We start from the raw sequence: 13,813 nt of genomic DNA, 5'->3' as shown, positions 1-13,813 counted from the left end.
ATAACAGCAAGTCTCTCATGCAAACTGCATCTAGCCCAGTCCAGACAAAGCTCTTTCTGACCCTCACAAGCCAAACCTCACAGTCGATAGTTCTTACTGCATTCAGGTGCTGCAACTCTGATCCGAATAGTCCACCAAGCTGTACTTACAGAACTGCAAGGTGTCTCTTAAGCCAAGGTTTCAAATCCTTCCACATTCCTCTTGAAAATCAGCTTCAAAAGGACAAAGCCACACAATCAGGTGTCTAGCAGCAATCCCACTACTTTGTACCACTTTACTGTTATAGTCAGGTTTGCATTACTGGCAGAAATCACCCAACCAGAGGTAGTTCACACCTTTAATCTCAGCACTGGGGAGATGGAGGTAGGAGGATCACTGTGAGTTCAAGGCCACCCTGAGACTACATAGTAATTCCAGGTCAGCCTGAGCTAGAGTGAGACCCTACCTCAAGAAACCAAGAAAGAAATATGATGGAGAATAGAATTTCAAAGGGGAAAGTGTGGGGTGGGGAGGGAGGGAATTACCAGGGATTTTTTTTATAATCATGGAAAATGCTAATAACAATTAAAAAAAAAAAAAAAAGAAACCAAGAAAGAAATTACCCAACCAAGAACAGCTTGTGGGAATAAAAGAGGTTTATTTTGGCTTACAGGCTGGAAGGGGAGGCTCCAGGATGGCAGGGGAAACGATGGCATGAGCAGAGGGTGGACATCACCCCCTGGCCAACATAAAGTAGACAACAGGAACAGGAGAGTGTGTCTGTCTGTGTGCGTGTGTGTCTGTGTGCGTGTGTGTGTGTGTGTGTGTGTGTATTTTTTTTTTTTTTTTTTTGAGGTAGGATCTCACTCTGCTCCAGGCTGACCTGGAATTAACTATGTAGTCTCAGGGTGGCCTCGAATTTACAGCGAACCTCCTACCTCTGCCTCCCGAGTGCTGGGATTAAAGGTGTGCGCCACCACACCCAGCTTTTAAAAAACTATTTTATATATTTATTTGAGAGAAACAGGCAGAGAAAGAGAGAGAGAGAAAGGGTGTGCCAGGGCCTCCAACCATGCAAATGAACTCCAGACACATGTGCCACCTTGTGCATCTGTTTATGTGGGTCCTGGGGATTCAAATCAGGGTCCTTTAGCTTTGCAGGCAAGCACCTTAACCACTAAGCAATCTCTCCAGCCCAGCCCTTTTTTTGGGCTTTTTGTGGTAGGGTCTCACTCTAGTCCAGGCTGGCCTCAAACTCACAGTGATTCTCCTACCTCTGCCTCTCAAGTTCTGGCACACACCTTTAATCCCAGCACTTGGGAGGCAAAGGTAGGAGGATCTCCATGAGTTCGGGGCCACCCTGAGACTACATAGTGAATTCCAGGTCAGCCTAGGCTAGAGAGAGAGACCCTACCTTAAAAAACAAAAACAAAACAAGGGTCTGGAGAGATTGCTTAGTGGTTAAGGCACTTGCTTTCAAAGCCAAAGCACTTTAGTTCTACTTCCCAGGGCCCACGTAAGTCAGATGTACAAGGTTTGTTTGCAGTGGCTGGAAGCCTTGGCACACCCATTCTCTCTCTTTCTCACTCTTTCTCTCACTCTGCCTCTTCTCTCAAATAAATAAATAAAAATTAAAATATATTTTTAAAAATTGACATTTGAAGCTGGGTGTGGTGGCGCACGCCTTTAATCCCAGCACTTGGGAGGCAGAGGTAGGAGGATTGCTGTGAGTTCGAGGCCACCCTGAGGATATAGCATGAATTCCAGGTCAGCCTGGGCTAGAATGAGACTCTACCTTGAAAAACCAAAAAAAAGAAAAAGAAAAAGAAAAAGAAAAAAATTGACATTTGAGAGCCAACGGGTGCAATAGTGGCATGTCTGTCATGGTGGAAACCAACTGCCCTCTAATTGGACTGGAGGCCCGCTCCATGGGAGGGAATGTATCCCTGATACTGAAAACTTAAAACAGGGGTAGTCATGAGCCCTAGGGGTGTAATGTCTGCTGCCGTCTGGCCAAATGTATATACTATGCTTATCAAACTGCCCAGTAAGCACTTCTCTTAATGTTCATACCCTTATATTAATGCTACTCTTACTTTTGGTAGAGAATCTTCTCTTTTCAGATGGCAGTGACCTTGGGATGACTCAGAAGGCATCATGGTGCTGGAAGAAAGTGACCGCAGTGCTCAGTACTGTAATATCTCTATCACACCTTCCCAGGCTCAGGGTCCATTGTGGAAGAGGTGGCGGAAAGAATGTAAAAGCCAAAGGAAGGGTAGGACTCCTTACAACGTGCTCCTCCAGACACAAAATGGCCTGGATATCCATGACCTCACAGTGCCTGACACTACATACACAAGACCATCATAATAGGAGGAAAAGATGATGACATTAAAATAAAGACTGATTGAGATGGGGAGGAGATATGATGGAGAGTGGAGTTTCAAAGGGGAAAATGGGGGAGGGAGGGTATTACCATGGGATAATTTTTTATAATCATGGAAGTTATTAATAAAAATTTGCAATAAAAAATTGACATTTGAGTCTTTAGGGGACATAAATTCAAACAACTACTACACTGACATTAGTATCATCTCAAGCCCACTCAGAGGACAGAACTGGGGAGCTAGAAGGGGTCCCCCATATTCCCAGTCCTCCAACAGAGGACCCTGTCTACTGGTTCTGTTCTTTGGGCCAGAGCTGCTGTTTCCTGTGCTACTCAGCACCACATCTCAGGCCATGGCTGTCCAAGGGTTCCTTCAGCCTCCTGGTCCAGCTCTCTGCTCAGAGCTTGAGGACTTCTTCCCTGGGCCTGGCTCTTCAGCATCTCCCCCACCCTCAGGTCTCCTAATTTTCTTTCCAGGCCTGGAGACCCTCCTGGAGTCTACCCACTGGGCCCTTTTCTGTGTTCCCTAACATCTCAGCCTCCTTTTTTTTTTTTTTCCTGAGGTAGGGTCTCACTCTAGCCCAGGATGACCTGGAACTCACTGTAAGCTCAGGGTGGCCTTGAACTCACAGTGATCCTCCTACCTAGGCCTCCTGAATGCTAGGATTAAAGGCGTGCACCACCACACCCAGCTCATCCCACCTCTTTCTTACATACTAAGATCCAATCTCAATGATGGATTAATCAGAAGTCCCCTGCCTCCTTTTATTATCCTCTTCTGGAGTAAAGATTTCCCAGAACAGAGGTCTTCTGGGAGGGGGGAAATGTCTTTCATTCCTCCTAAGGCATCCACAGCAGAAAAACAAACCCAGGTTGGTTCTCAGTAGATTTCTCTGCTAATATCCTACTCATTGACATCTCTTCATAACCAGGGAAGAAAGACCAGGAAAGAAAAAAAAAAAAAGAAAAGAAAAGAAAAGGTTTTACTGTGTTATAATTATGGCTTTTATAGTGACCCTGATAGCCATAGAAATAGCTTCAGAGCAGATACCCCACATTACAAATCTTTGTATTCAAAGTATATTTGCTTAATACATGGGAGGTAGGTGAATGAATTGTCAGCAGAATTCAGAATTTACTGTACAACATTGTACTTAAGGGCAGCATTATAAGGTTTCAACCTTAAGGCCTCTAACATTCTCTTAATTTTTTTCAAATTTTCATTTATTTATTTCCAAGCAGAAAGATAGAAGAGAGACAGAGAATGGGCATGGCAGGGCCTCCAGACACATGTGCCTTTCTGTACACCTGGCTTTATGTGGGTACTGGAGCATTGAACCTGGGTCCTTTGGCTTCACAGGCAAGTGCCTTAACCACTGAGCCATCTCTTCCAGCCCTCTAGCATTCTCTTTTACCAACAGAAATCTCTTGACTTTCTGAGTGAGATAGTGGCTTATCTTCCTAGGCTTCATATAAGATAGAATTGGTTGTATGTGAAAATCCTTTTCACTTGTTGAAGATCAGTTCATGGTCACTTAATGAATTTGACCTTCCTGATTCTAGACAGTTAGTAGTCAAGGTGTTAATAATTTTGCAAATATACTTGTTCACCCAAGAAAAACACTGGAACTGCATGTGTGTGATTGGGTATTGAGTTGCATGTTAGTTTATTTGCTTGTGTGTGTTCAGGGGAATTGTTTGGTTTGGTTTTATGTCTGCTCCATCAGCACCCTGGCTTTTAGGGTGTTAATAAAACTGACCAGTGCCGGGAGTGGTGTCACCCACTTTTCATCCCAGCACTAGGGAGGTAGAGGAAGGAGGATCACCATAAATTCAAGGCCACCCTGAGACATAGTGAATTCCAGGTCAGCCTGAGTTAGAGCAAGACTCTAAATTAAAACATTAAAAAAAAAAAAAAAAAAAAAAAAAAAACTACCCGGGTGTGGTAGCACACACAGCTTAGCGGTTAAGGCATTTGCCTGCAAAGCCAAAGGACCCAGGTTCAATTCCCCAGGACTCATGTTAGCCAGATGCACAAGGGGACACATGCATCTGGAGTTCATTTGCAGTGGCTGGAGACCCTGGTGTGCCCATTCTCTCTCTCTCTCTCTCTCTCCTTTCTCTGTCAAATAAATAAAAATAAAATATTAAAAAAAAAACTACCCAGGTGTGGTAGCACACACCTTTAATCCTAGCACTCTGGGAGGCAGAGGTTGGAGGACCACTATGAGTTCGAGGCCACCCTGAGACTGCATAATGAATTCCATGTCAGACTGGGCTAAAGTGAGACCCTACCTCCAAAAAAAAAAAAAAAAAGGGGGTGGCTGGAGAGATGGCTTAGTGGGTAAGTGCTTGCCTGTGAAGCCTAAGGATCCCAGTTTGAGGCTCAATTCCCCAGGACCCACGTTAGCCAGATGCACAAGGGGGCGCATGCGTCTGGAGTTCCTTTGCAGTGGCTGGAAGCCCTGGCAGGCCCATTCTCTCTCTCTCTCTCTTTCTTCTCCTTTCCCTCTGTGTCTGTCGCTCTCAAATAAATAAAAAGAAAGAAAGAAAGAAAGAAAGAAGGAAGGAAGGAAGGAAGGAAGGAAGGAAGGAAGGAAGGAAGGAAGGAAGGAAGGAAGGGAAAGAAAGAAAGAAAGAGAGAGAGAAAAGCTTACCAAATAACAAACAGCTGAATCAGTATTGCTCCTGAATGGAGGTGCTCTGTGATAGAGGTTCCCCTGGGCTGGGAAAGAGCCTGGCTTGCCCAGCTGAACATTGCCATGAGGCCTCCTCTAACTCTCTGCCCAATTTCCCTTAGCGCTTGGGACCAAGATCTCCTTCCTTCCTGGGACACAGAGGTGAGCCCAGATGCACTCAGTTGTCCCTCAGAGAGAGAAATTCAATCCCAATGATCTGCGTGTGTGTGAGCTCAAGGGACATCCATCAAAACCCAGCAGGGCTTGAGAGAAAGGTATCCGATGACTAAATACACAGACATTTCTACAAAACAAGTCCTGCCATCAAATGTACGGGTTCTTTCATTTTTCCCCTTAGTTATCGGTCATAGCTGGAATGCAGTGGTAAGCGAATCCTTGGATTCTAATCAGAAAGAATTCCTTCTTGATGCCAAACTGGCTCCACAGACACTGCTGTGCCTGAGTTTGACCTGAGGTTATCCTATTTGGGTGACTTGGGCATAGAACCAACACCTGATTAGGGGTTGCTTCCTTAGAGAAGCAGAATATAAAGCAAAGCTATTCATCTGTTACGGACAGAAGCCAAGAGTGTAAGGGCAGAGCTTCTAGAAGTTGTAGGAATGAATGGGAGCCCAGGAATCCTCAGGGCTCCTTGGAGGATAAAGGAGGCCGAGAGAAACCATCTGCTCATCCCCTGGGACAGTGGCCTGTGGAGACAGAATTCTGAAAAGAGGATTTTTTAGTAAAATGCAAAAGGAGGTGAGAGACACCACTTATGATCAAATCATCACTGAGCCCTGGACGCTCAGAGCCTCCCGTAATTCGACTGGGGCACAGGGGTACACTGTAAGAGACTGGTTCTCACCTCCGCAGCTTCTGGTACTGTGAGAGAGACAGGTGTGAGTCCACTAATCACACGCAGACAAATGTGAACTTCAATAGCTCACAAATAATCTAGTCCCCCAAGGCTTTGCCTCAGCCACCCACTATAGCCAAAGATGGGTTCTGCTCCAACAGCACATTCTAGAGAGCTCTGTCCTCCCTTAAGTCCCCAGAGAAACAATCTGTTGTTCATGAACAAAATTAAGATACAGGGCGAGAGGTGAAGTTCGATGGTAGAGAATTTGCCCAGTACATGTGAGGCCCTGGATAAAATTCCCAGCAAAACACAATCATTCCCCTCAAATGTCTGCATTCTCAAATATTGCTGATAGCTCTATAATCTTTTTGAAAAATCAAGTGTCTCTGATCCAAGATTTCTATTTTATTTAGAATACATCCTAACGTGTTTTTTTTTTTCTCTTTGTATCCCTGGATGACTTGAAACTCAATCTGTAGCCCAGCTGTACATGAGATTGTGTGGGGGCTTTTGTTTTATTTCAGAAAAGGATTTCAGCCGCGTGTGGTGGCGCACGCCTTTTATCCCAGCACTCGGGAGGCAGAGGTAGGAGGATTGCCGTAGGTTCGAGGCCACCCTGAGACTACATAGTGAATTCCAGGAGAGCCAAAGCTAGAGTGAAACCCTATCTTGAAAAACAAAACAAAACAAAACCAAAACAGGATTTCAAGGATTCCAGTGTGTCTAGGCTGGCCTTGAACTCACAGTAATCCTCTTATCTTGGTGGCATGTGCCACCAAGCCTGGCAATTTGTTTTTGTGTTTGTTTGTTTTTTTCCAAGTGGGGTCTCACTCTAGCCTGGGCTGATCTGAAGTAACATGTAGTCTCAGGGTAGCCTCAAACTCACAGCAGTTCTCCTACCTCTGCCTCCCGAGTGCTGGTATTAAAGGTGTATTCCACCATGCCTGGCTCCCCGCAGTTATTTAAATTTTTTTTTTTTTTTTTCTTTTTGAGGTAGGGTCTCACTCCAGCCCAGACTGACCTGGAATTCACTCTGTATTCTCAGGATGGCCTCAAACTTATGGCGATCCTCCTACCTCCGCCTCCCAAGTGCTGGGATTAAAGGTGTATGCCACCACACCCGGCTTGGTTTTTAAATTTAATTTAACTTCATTATTTTATTTGTCAGAGAAAGAGAAAATATGGGAACTTCAGGGCCTCTAGCCAGTGCAAACAAACTCCAGATGCATATGCCACCTTGTGCATCTGGCTTTAGATGGGTACTGGGGAATCGAACCTGGGTCCTTTGGCTTTGCAGGCAAATGCTTTAACTGCTAAGCCATCTCTCCAGCCCTTTTTAAAATTTTTATAATTATCTATTTAAGAGAGTAATAGAGGGAAAGAGGCAGACAGATAGAGAGGGAGAGAAAGAGAGAGATAGAGAGAGTGAGCTAGAGAGAATGGGTGCATCAGGGCCTCCAGCCACTGCAAACAAACTCCAGACACTGCGCCACCTTTGTGCATGTGGCTTACGTGGGTCCTGGGAAATTGAACTGAGGTCCTTTGGCTTTGCAGGCAAACGCCTTAACTGCTAAGCCAACTCTCCAGCCCAACCCCTGGTTAAATTTTATTTGAGACAGGATCTCACTATGTAGTCATGGCTGCCCTCTAACTCGTGGTGATCCTTCTGCCTCAGCTCCTGAGTGCTGGGATTACCAGCATATGCCACCTCACCCGTCTGGGTTTTTTGGTAGTTTTAGTCATTTCCAGCTGAGGATAGAAAAGCCTGTGAGGAGAAAAAGTGAGCAGTTGGTCTCCTGAGCTTTGAGGAACATCCTGGCATCCTTCTGAAAAGAGCTTCCACCCCAACCAGGGTACCTCCCCCAGCCTTGGGCACCTTCCAAGGGCGTGGCGGGCATGCGGGTGAGCTTCACACGCTGTTGCTAAGGCCAGGCAAGGAGGCTCGCCATTCCGGAGCCTCCCAAGCTCAGGGAGGAAGCAAACAGTTTTTGGTTTTTTAAAAACTTATTTATTTGAGAGTGACACAGAAAGAGAGAGAGAGAACGGGCATGCCAGGGCCTCCAGCCACTGCAAACGAACTCCAGATGCGTGCGAACCCTTGTGCATCTGGCTAACGTGGGGTCTGGGGAACCGAGCCTCGAACCGGGGTCCTTAGGCTTCACAGGCAAGCGCTTAACCACTAAGCCATCTCTCCAGCCCGGAAGCAACAGTTTTGAAGAGTAGTGGGTGGGGGGAGGAGAAGGAGGGCAGCCGAGGGTGGAGCAGGGATGCTCCAGTGACCTCGCTCCATCTTTCCTTCAGTAAAGCCAGACATTCCCAACAGGCACAGCCCGCCTTTTCCTTCCCTCCAAGGATTTGGGATAACTGCGAGGTCAGGAGTTTAATTTAACAAGGGAGCTGTCTGGAACCATACACAAGCCCCGACTGAGCTGGAGTGGCGGGACTCGCTGGTGCAGGGAGACCAGGGAATTCTGTGGCTGAAGGTCAGTGTCCGCTTGTGCGCGGTCAGAGGTGACCAGCACCATAGGGTTCCTCGGTGCTGCGAGAGCATTCAGGACTAGAGCGTTTCCTTCTCCAAATACAAGTCACAAAGGAGGGAACAGGGCAGCAGATGCACCATGCATGTGGGTGAGTCACAGGGCATGTGGGGGGAGGGAGGGAGGTGAGGCCTGGGTGGGGCCTCTTTGCAGAAAACAAGGACAATCTAGGGCTATGAGGGAGCTGGGGAGCAGCCTCAAGGGACCAGATAGTCGGCAGCTGCTAACTCCTGGAAGGGCCATGTCAGCCTGTATGTTACTATGTGTGTAATATATATAATTTGAGAGAGAGAAAGAGAGAATGAGCATGCCAGGGCTTCCTGCCACCACAAATGAACTCCAGACACATGTGCCACCCTTGTGCACCTGGCTTTATGTGGTTATTGAGGAATCGAACCCCAGGCCACAAGCACCTTTAACCACTGAGTCATCTCTCCAGTCCTTCTATACTCCTTTTTTCTGTTATCATGATTATTATTATTATTATTATTTTGTTCAAGGTAGGGTTTCTCTCTAGCCCAGGCTGACCTGGAATTCACCATGTAGTCTCAGGGTGGCCTGGAACTCACTGTGATCCTCCTACCTCTGCCTCCCGAGTGCTGGGATTAAAGGCGTGCGCCACCATGCCCGGCATTAATTTCTTTTTTTAATGTCACATGCATTTAATCCCAGCATTTGGGAGGCAGAGGTAATAGGATGGCTGTGAATTTGAGGCCAGCCTAGGACTACGGAGTATGTTCCAGGTCAGCCTGGGATAGAGTGAGACTTTACCTAGGGTGTGTGTGTGTACGTATGTATATGAAATTTATTTGGAGAGACAGAGAGAGTATGGTGCTCTAGGACCTCCTGCTGCTTTCTTTCTCTTTCTTTTTAAAATATTTATTCCGGGGTGGGGGTGGGGGCCTGGAGAGATGGTTTAGGGGTTAAGGTGCTTGCCTGCAAAGCCCAAGGATCTGGGTTCGATTCCCCAGGACCCATATTAGCCAGATGCACAAGGGAGTGCATGTGTCCAGAGTTCATTTTCAGTGGCTGGAGGCTCTGGCATGCCCATTCTCTCTCTCTGTCAAATAAATAAAAAATAAATAAATGAGCAGGGCGTGGTGGCACACACCTTTAACCCTAGTACTCAGGAGGCAGAGGCGGGAAGATCCCAGTGAGTTCGTGGCCACCCTGAGACTACATAGTGAATTCAAGGCCACCCTAGACTATAGCAAGACCCTACCTTGAAAAACCAAACAAAATAATGATAATAATAAAATAATAATATAATAATAATAATTTGAGGGCTGGAGAGATGGCTTAGCAGTTAAGGTGCTTGCCTGTGAAGCGTAAGAGCCCATGCTTGGCTCTCCAGGTCTCACGTAAGCAGGACACACAAAGCGACACAAGGTCACGCATGTGCACAAGGTCACACATATGTGCACAGGGTGGCGCACACGTCTGAAGTTCGATTGCAGTGGCTGGAGGCCCTGGAGTGCCAATTCTCCTCTCTCACTCCCACTCTCCTGTATTAAAAAAAAAAAAAAAAAAGCCAGTCTGTTGGGCTTGCCTCAAAAAAGACATTTTTTTTATTTAAGACAAATAAAAATGAGATCAAGAATGGGCACACCAGAGCCTCCTGGTGCTGTAAATGAACTCCTGATGCATGAACCACATTGTACATCTGGCTTTTACATGGGAATAGAACCTAGGATGTCAGGCTTTATAAGCAAGTACCTTTAACAACTACGCCATCTCCCCAGCTGTAGAACACAAATAATAGAGGTAAAGAGGAAAGGTTTTCATTTTTGACTTATTAGCTGGGCATGGTGGTGCAAGCCTTTAGTCCCAGCCCTGGGGAGGCAGAGATAGGAGAATTGCTATGAGTTCAAGGTCAGCCTGGGATTAAAGGCAAGCACCACCACACCCTGGCTTTGGGTTTTCTTATTTAAAAAAAAATTATTTTAGAAAGAGAGAAAGAAAGCCGGGCATGGTGGCACATGCATGCCTTTAATTCCAGCACTCAGGAGGCAGAGGTAGGTGTGAGTTTGAGCCTACCCTGAACTACATGGTGAATTCCAGGTCAGCCTGGGAGACCCTAACTGGAAAAACCAAAAATAAAATGAGACAGAAAGAGCTGGAGAGGTAGCTTAGCAGTTAAGGCACTTGGCTGCAAAGCCTAAGGACGTAGGTTCGATTTCCTCAGTACCCACATAAGCTTGGCACACGTGGTGCACATGTGTCTGGAGTTCACCTGCATTGGCTTGAGACCCCTGAGGCACCCGTTTTTCCTCTTTTTCTCTGTGTGCAATAAATAAAATAAAATAAAATCTTATTATATATTTATTTTATTTGTGTGTATATATATTTTTAATGTTTTTGTTTATTTTTATTTATTTATTTGAGAGCGGCAGAGAGAAAGAGGCAGAGAGAGAGAGAAAGAATGGGCGCTCCAGGGCTTCCAGCCACTGCAAACGAACTCCAGACGCGTGCGCCCCCTTGTGCATCTGGCTAACGTGGGTCCTGGGGAACCGAGCCTCCAACTGGGATCCTTAGGCTTCACAGGCAAGCACTTAACCGCTAACCCATCTCTCCAGCCCTTATTTATATATTTACTGGACAGAGAAGGAAAGAGATAGAGGGTAGGGACTAAAAAGAGACATATTTAAAGAGTGAATGGGCACACCAGGGCCTCTAGTTACTGCAAACTCCAGAAGCATGTACCGCCATCTGTATCTGGTTTACGTGGGCACTGGGGAATTGAACCTGCTCCTTAGGCTTCACAGGCAAGCACGTTAACTGCTTAGCCATCTCTCTAGCCCAAAGAATGTTTTTTGTTTTTTTTTTTCTTAAATAAGAGCCAAGGGCTGGAGAGATGGCTTAGTGGTTAAGTGCTTGCCTAAGACTAAGGACCCCGGTTCGAGGCTCGATTCCCCAGGACCCACATTAGCCAGATGCACAAGGGGGCGCACGCGTCTGGAGTTCGTTTGCAGTGGCTGGAAGCCCTGGCGCGCCCATTCTCTCTCTCTCTGCCTCTTTCTCTCTCTGTCACTCTCAAATAAATAAAAATATTAAAAAAAAATTACGAGCCAAGAGCCGGGCGTGGTGGCACATGCCTTTAATCCCAGCACTTGGGAGGCAGAGGTAGGTGGATCATTGTGAGTTCAAGGCCACACTGAGACTGCATAGTGAGTTCCAGGTCAGCCTGGACTAGAGTGAGGCCCTACCTCAAAACAAAACAAAACAAAACAAAACAACAACAACAACAACAACAAAAACCCAAGTAACCAAAACAACAAAAAAGCCAGGCTTGGTAGCGTACACCTTTAATTCCAGCACTTGGGAGGCAGAGGTAGGAGGATCGCTGTGAGATCAAGGCCACCTTGAGACTCCATAGTGAATTCCAGGTCAGCCTGGGCTAGAGTGAGACCCTACCTCAAAAACCTAACTAAATAAATAAGAGAGAGAATGGACCTCTTGCTGCTGCCAGCAACCTCCAGACATGGAGCCACTTTGTGCATCTTGGCTTTATGTGTGGAAACTGGGGAATTAAACCCAGGCTTTGCAAGCAAGCCTCTAACATTTAACCACTGATCCATCTCCTTAAGCCTCGGTTTTTTTGTTTGTTTTAATTTTTTTTTTTCAAGGTAGGAGTCTCACTCTGGTCTAGGCTGACCTGCAATTAACTATGTAGTCTCAGGGTGGCCTTGAACTCACGGTGATCCTCCTACCTCTACCTTCCAAGTGCTGGATTAAAGCCGTGCGCCACCACGCCCGGCTAAAAATATTTTTATTTATTTATTAGAGAGAGAAAGAGGGCGGAAGGGAGAGGATGAGCGTGCCAGGGCCTTCTGCCACTGCAAACAAACTCCAGACACATATGCCATGGGCATCTAGTTTATGTGGATTATGGGGGAGTTGAACCTAGGTCCCTAGACTTCACAGGCAGACCCAGGTTTAATTCCCCAGGACCCATGTAAGCCAGATGCACAAGGTGGCACATGCATCTGGAGTTCATTTGATATGCTGATTTCATTTCCTTTGGATATGTACCCAGCAGTGGGATTGTTGGATCATATGGAAGATCTATTCTTAGTATTTTTTTAAATATATTTTATGGGCTGGAGAGATGGCTTAGCGGTTAAGCGCTTGCCTGTGAAGCCTAAGGATCCTGGTTCGAAGCTCGATTCCCCAGGACCCATGTAAGCCAGATGCACAAGGTGGCGCATACATCTGGAGTTCATTTGCAGTGGCTGGAGGCCCTGGCACGCCCATTCTCTCTCTATCTGCCTCTTTCTCTCTCTGTCTGTCGCTCTCAAATAAATAAACAACAACAACAAAAAATTTAAATATATATTATTTATTTATTTGAGAGAGAGAGAAAGAGGTAGTGGGTGGGGGTGGGGGAGGGAGAATGGGCATGCCAGGGCTCCTGCCACTGCAGATGGACTCCAGATGTATGCACCCTTTTGTGCATCTGGCTTTCGTGGGTCCTGGAGCATCAAACCGGGATTCTTTGGCTTTGCAGGCAAATGCCTTAACTGTTAAGCCATGTCCCCAGGCCCTATTCTTAGTATTTTTTGAGGTACCTCCATGCTGTTTTCCATAATGGCTGGATTAGTTTGTCTTTCCATCAGCTATGTATGAGAATTCCCCTTTCTCAGGGCTGGAGAGATGGCTTAGCAGTTAAGGCACTTGCCTCTGAAGCCTGAGAGCGCATGTTTGGCTCTCCAGGTCCCATGAGTCAGACAGAAAAGTGACACAAGTGTGCAATGTCACACAAGAGAGCACGTGCATCTGAAATGCATTCATAGTGGCTGGAAAGCTCTGGTGTGCCCATTTTCTCTCTCTAAAAAATTAATTAATTAAAAAAAAAAAAGCCAGGCATGGTGGCGCACGTCTTTAATCCCAGCATTAGGGAGGCAGAGGTAGGAGGATTGCTGTGAGTTCGAGGCCACCCTGAGACTCGATAGTGAATTCCAGGTCAGCCTGGGCTAGAGTGGGACCCTACCTCAAAAAACCAAAAAAATGAATTCCCCTGTCCCCGCATCTCTCCAGCGTGTTATTTTTTTTGTGATATTGGGCATTGTCACTGGAGTCAGATGCCATCTCACTGTGGTTTTGATTTCTGTTTCCACGTGACTAGTGGTGCAGGAAAGATCTCATAGGAGCTGGCATGGGGGACCTAAGGGGACAACTGGGATCTGTGCTGTCCTTGCTTGTGTGTGGCACGCCCATTGCTGCCTCACACTTCTGGTCCAGGTGATCTTAGTGCCACATAAACCAGGCTTATTTTCCTCCTGTTTCTCTGTGAGGAAGACCCAGGTTATCTTCATTTCATTTACTAATTCATACGACAAACATTCCTCTCACCCTCCTTTTTTATATTAATCAT

Source organism: Jaculus jaculus, chromosome 10, assembly GCF_020740685.1.
Source record: "Jaculus jaculus isolate mJacJac1 chromosome 10, mJacJac1.mat.Y.cur, whole genome shotgun sequence".
NCBI lineage: Eukaryota > Metazoa > Chordata > Mammalia > Rodentia > Dipodidae > Jaculus > Jaculus jaculus.
This window is presented reverse-complemented; position numbering follows the sequence as displayed.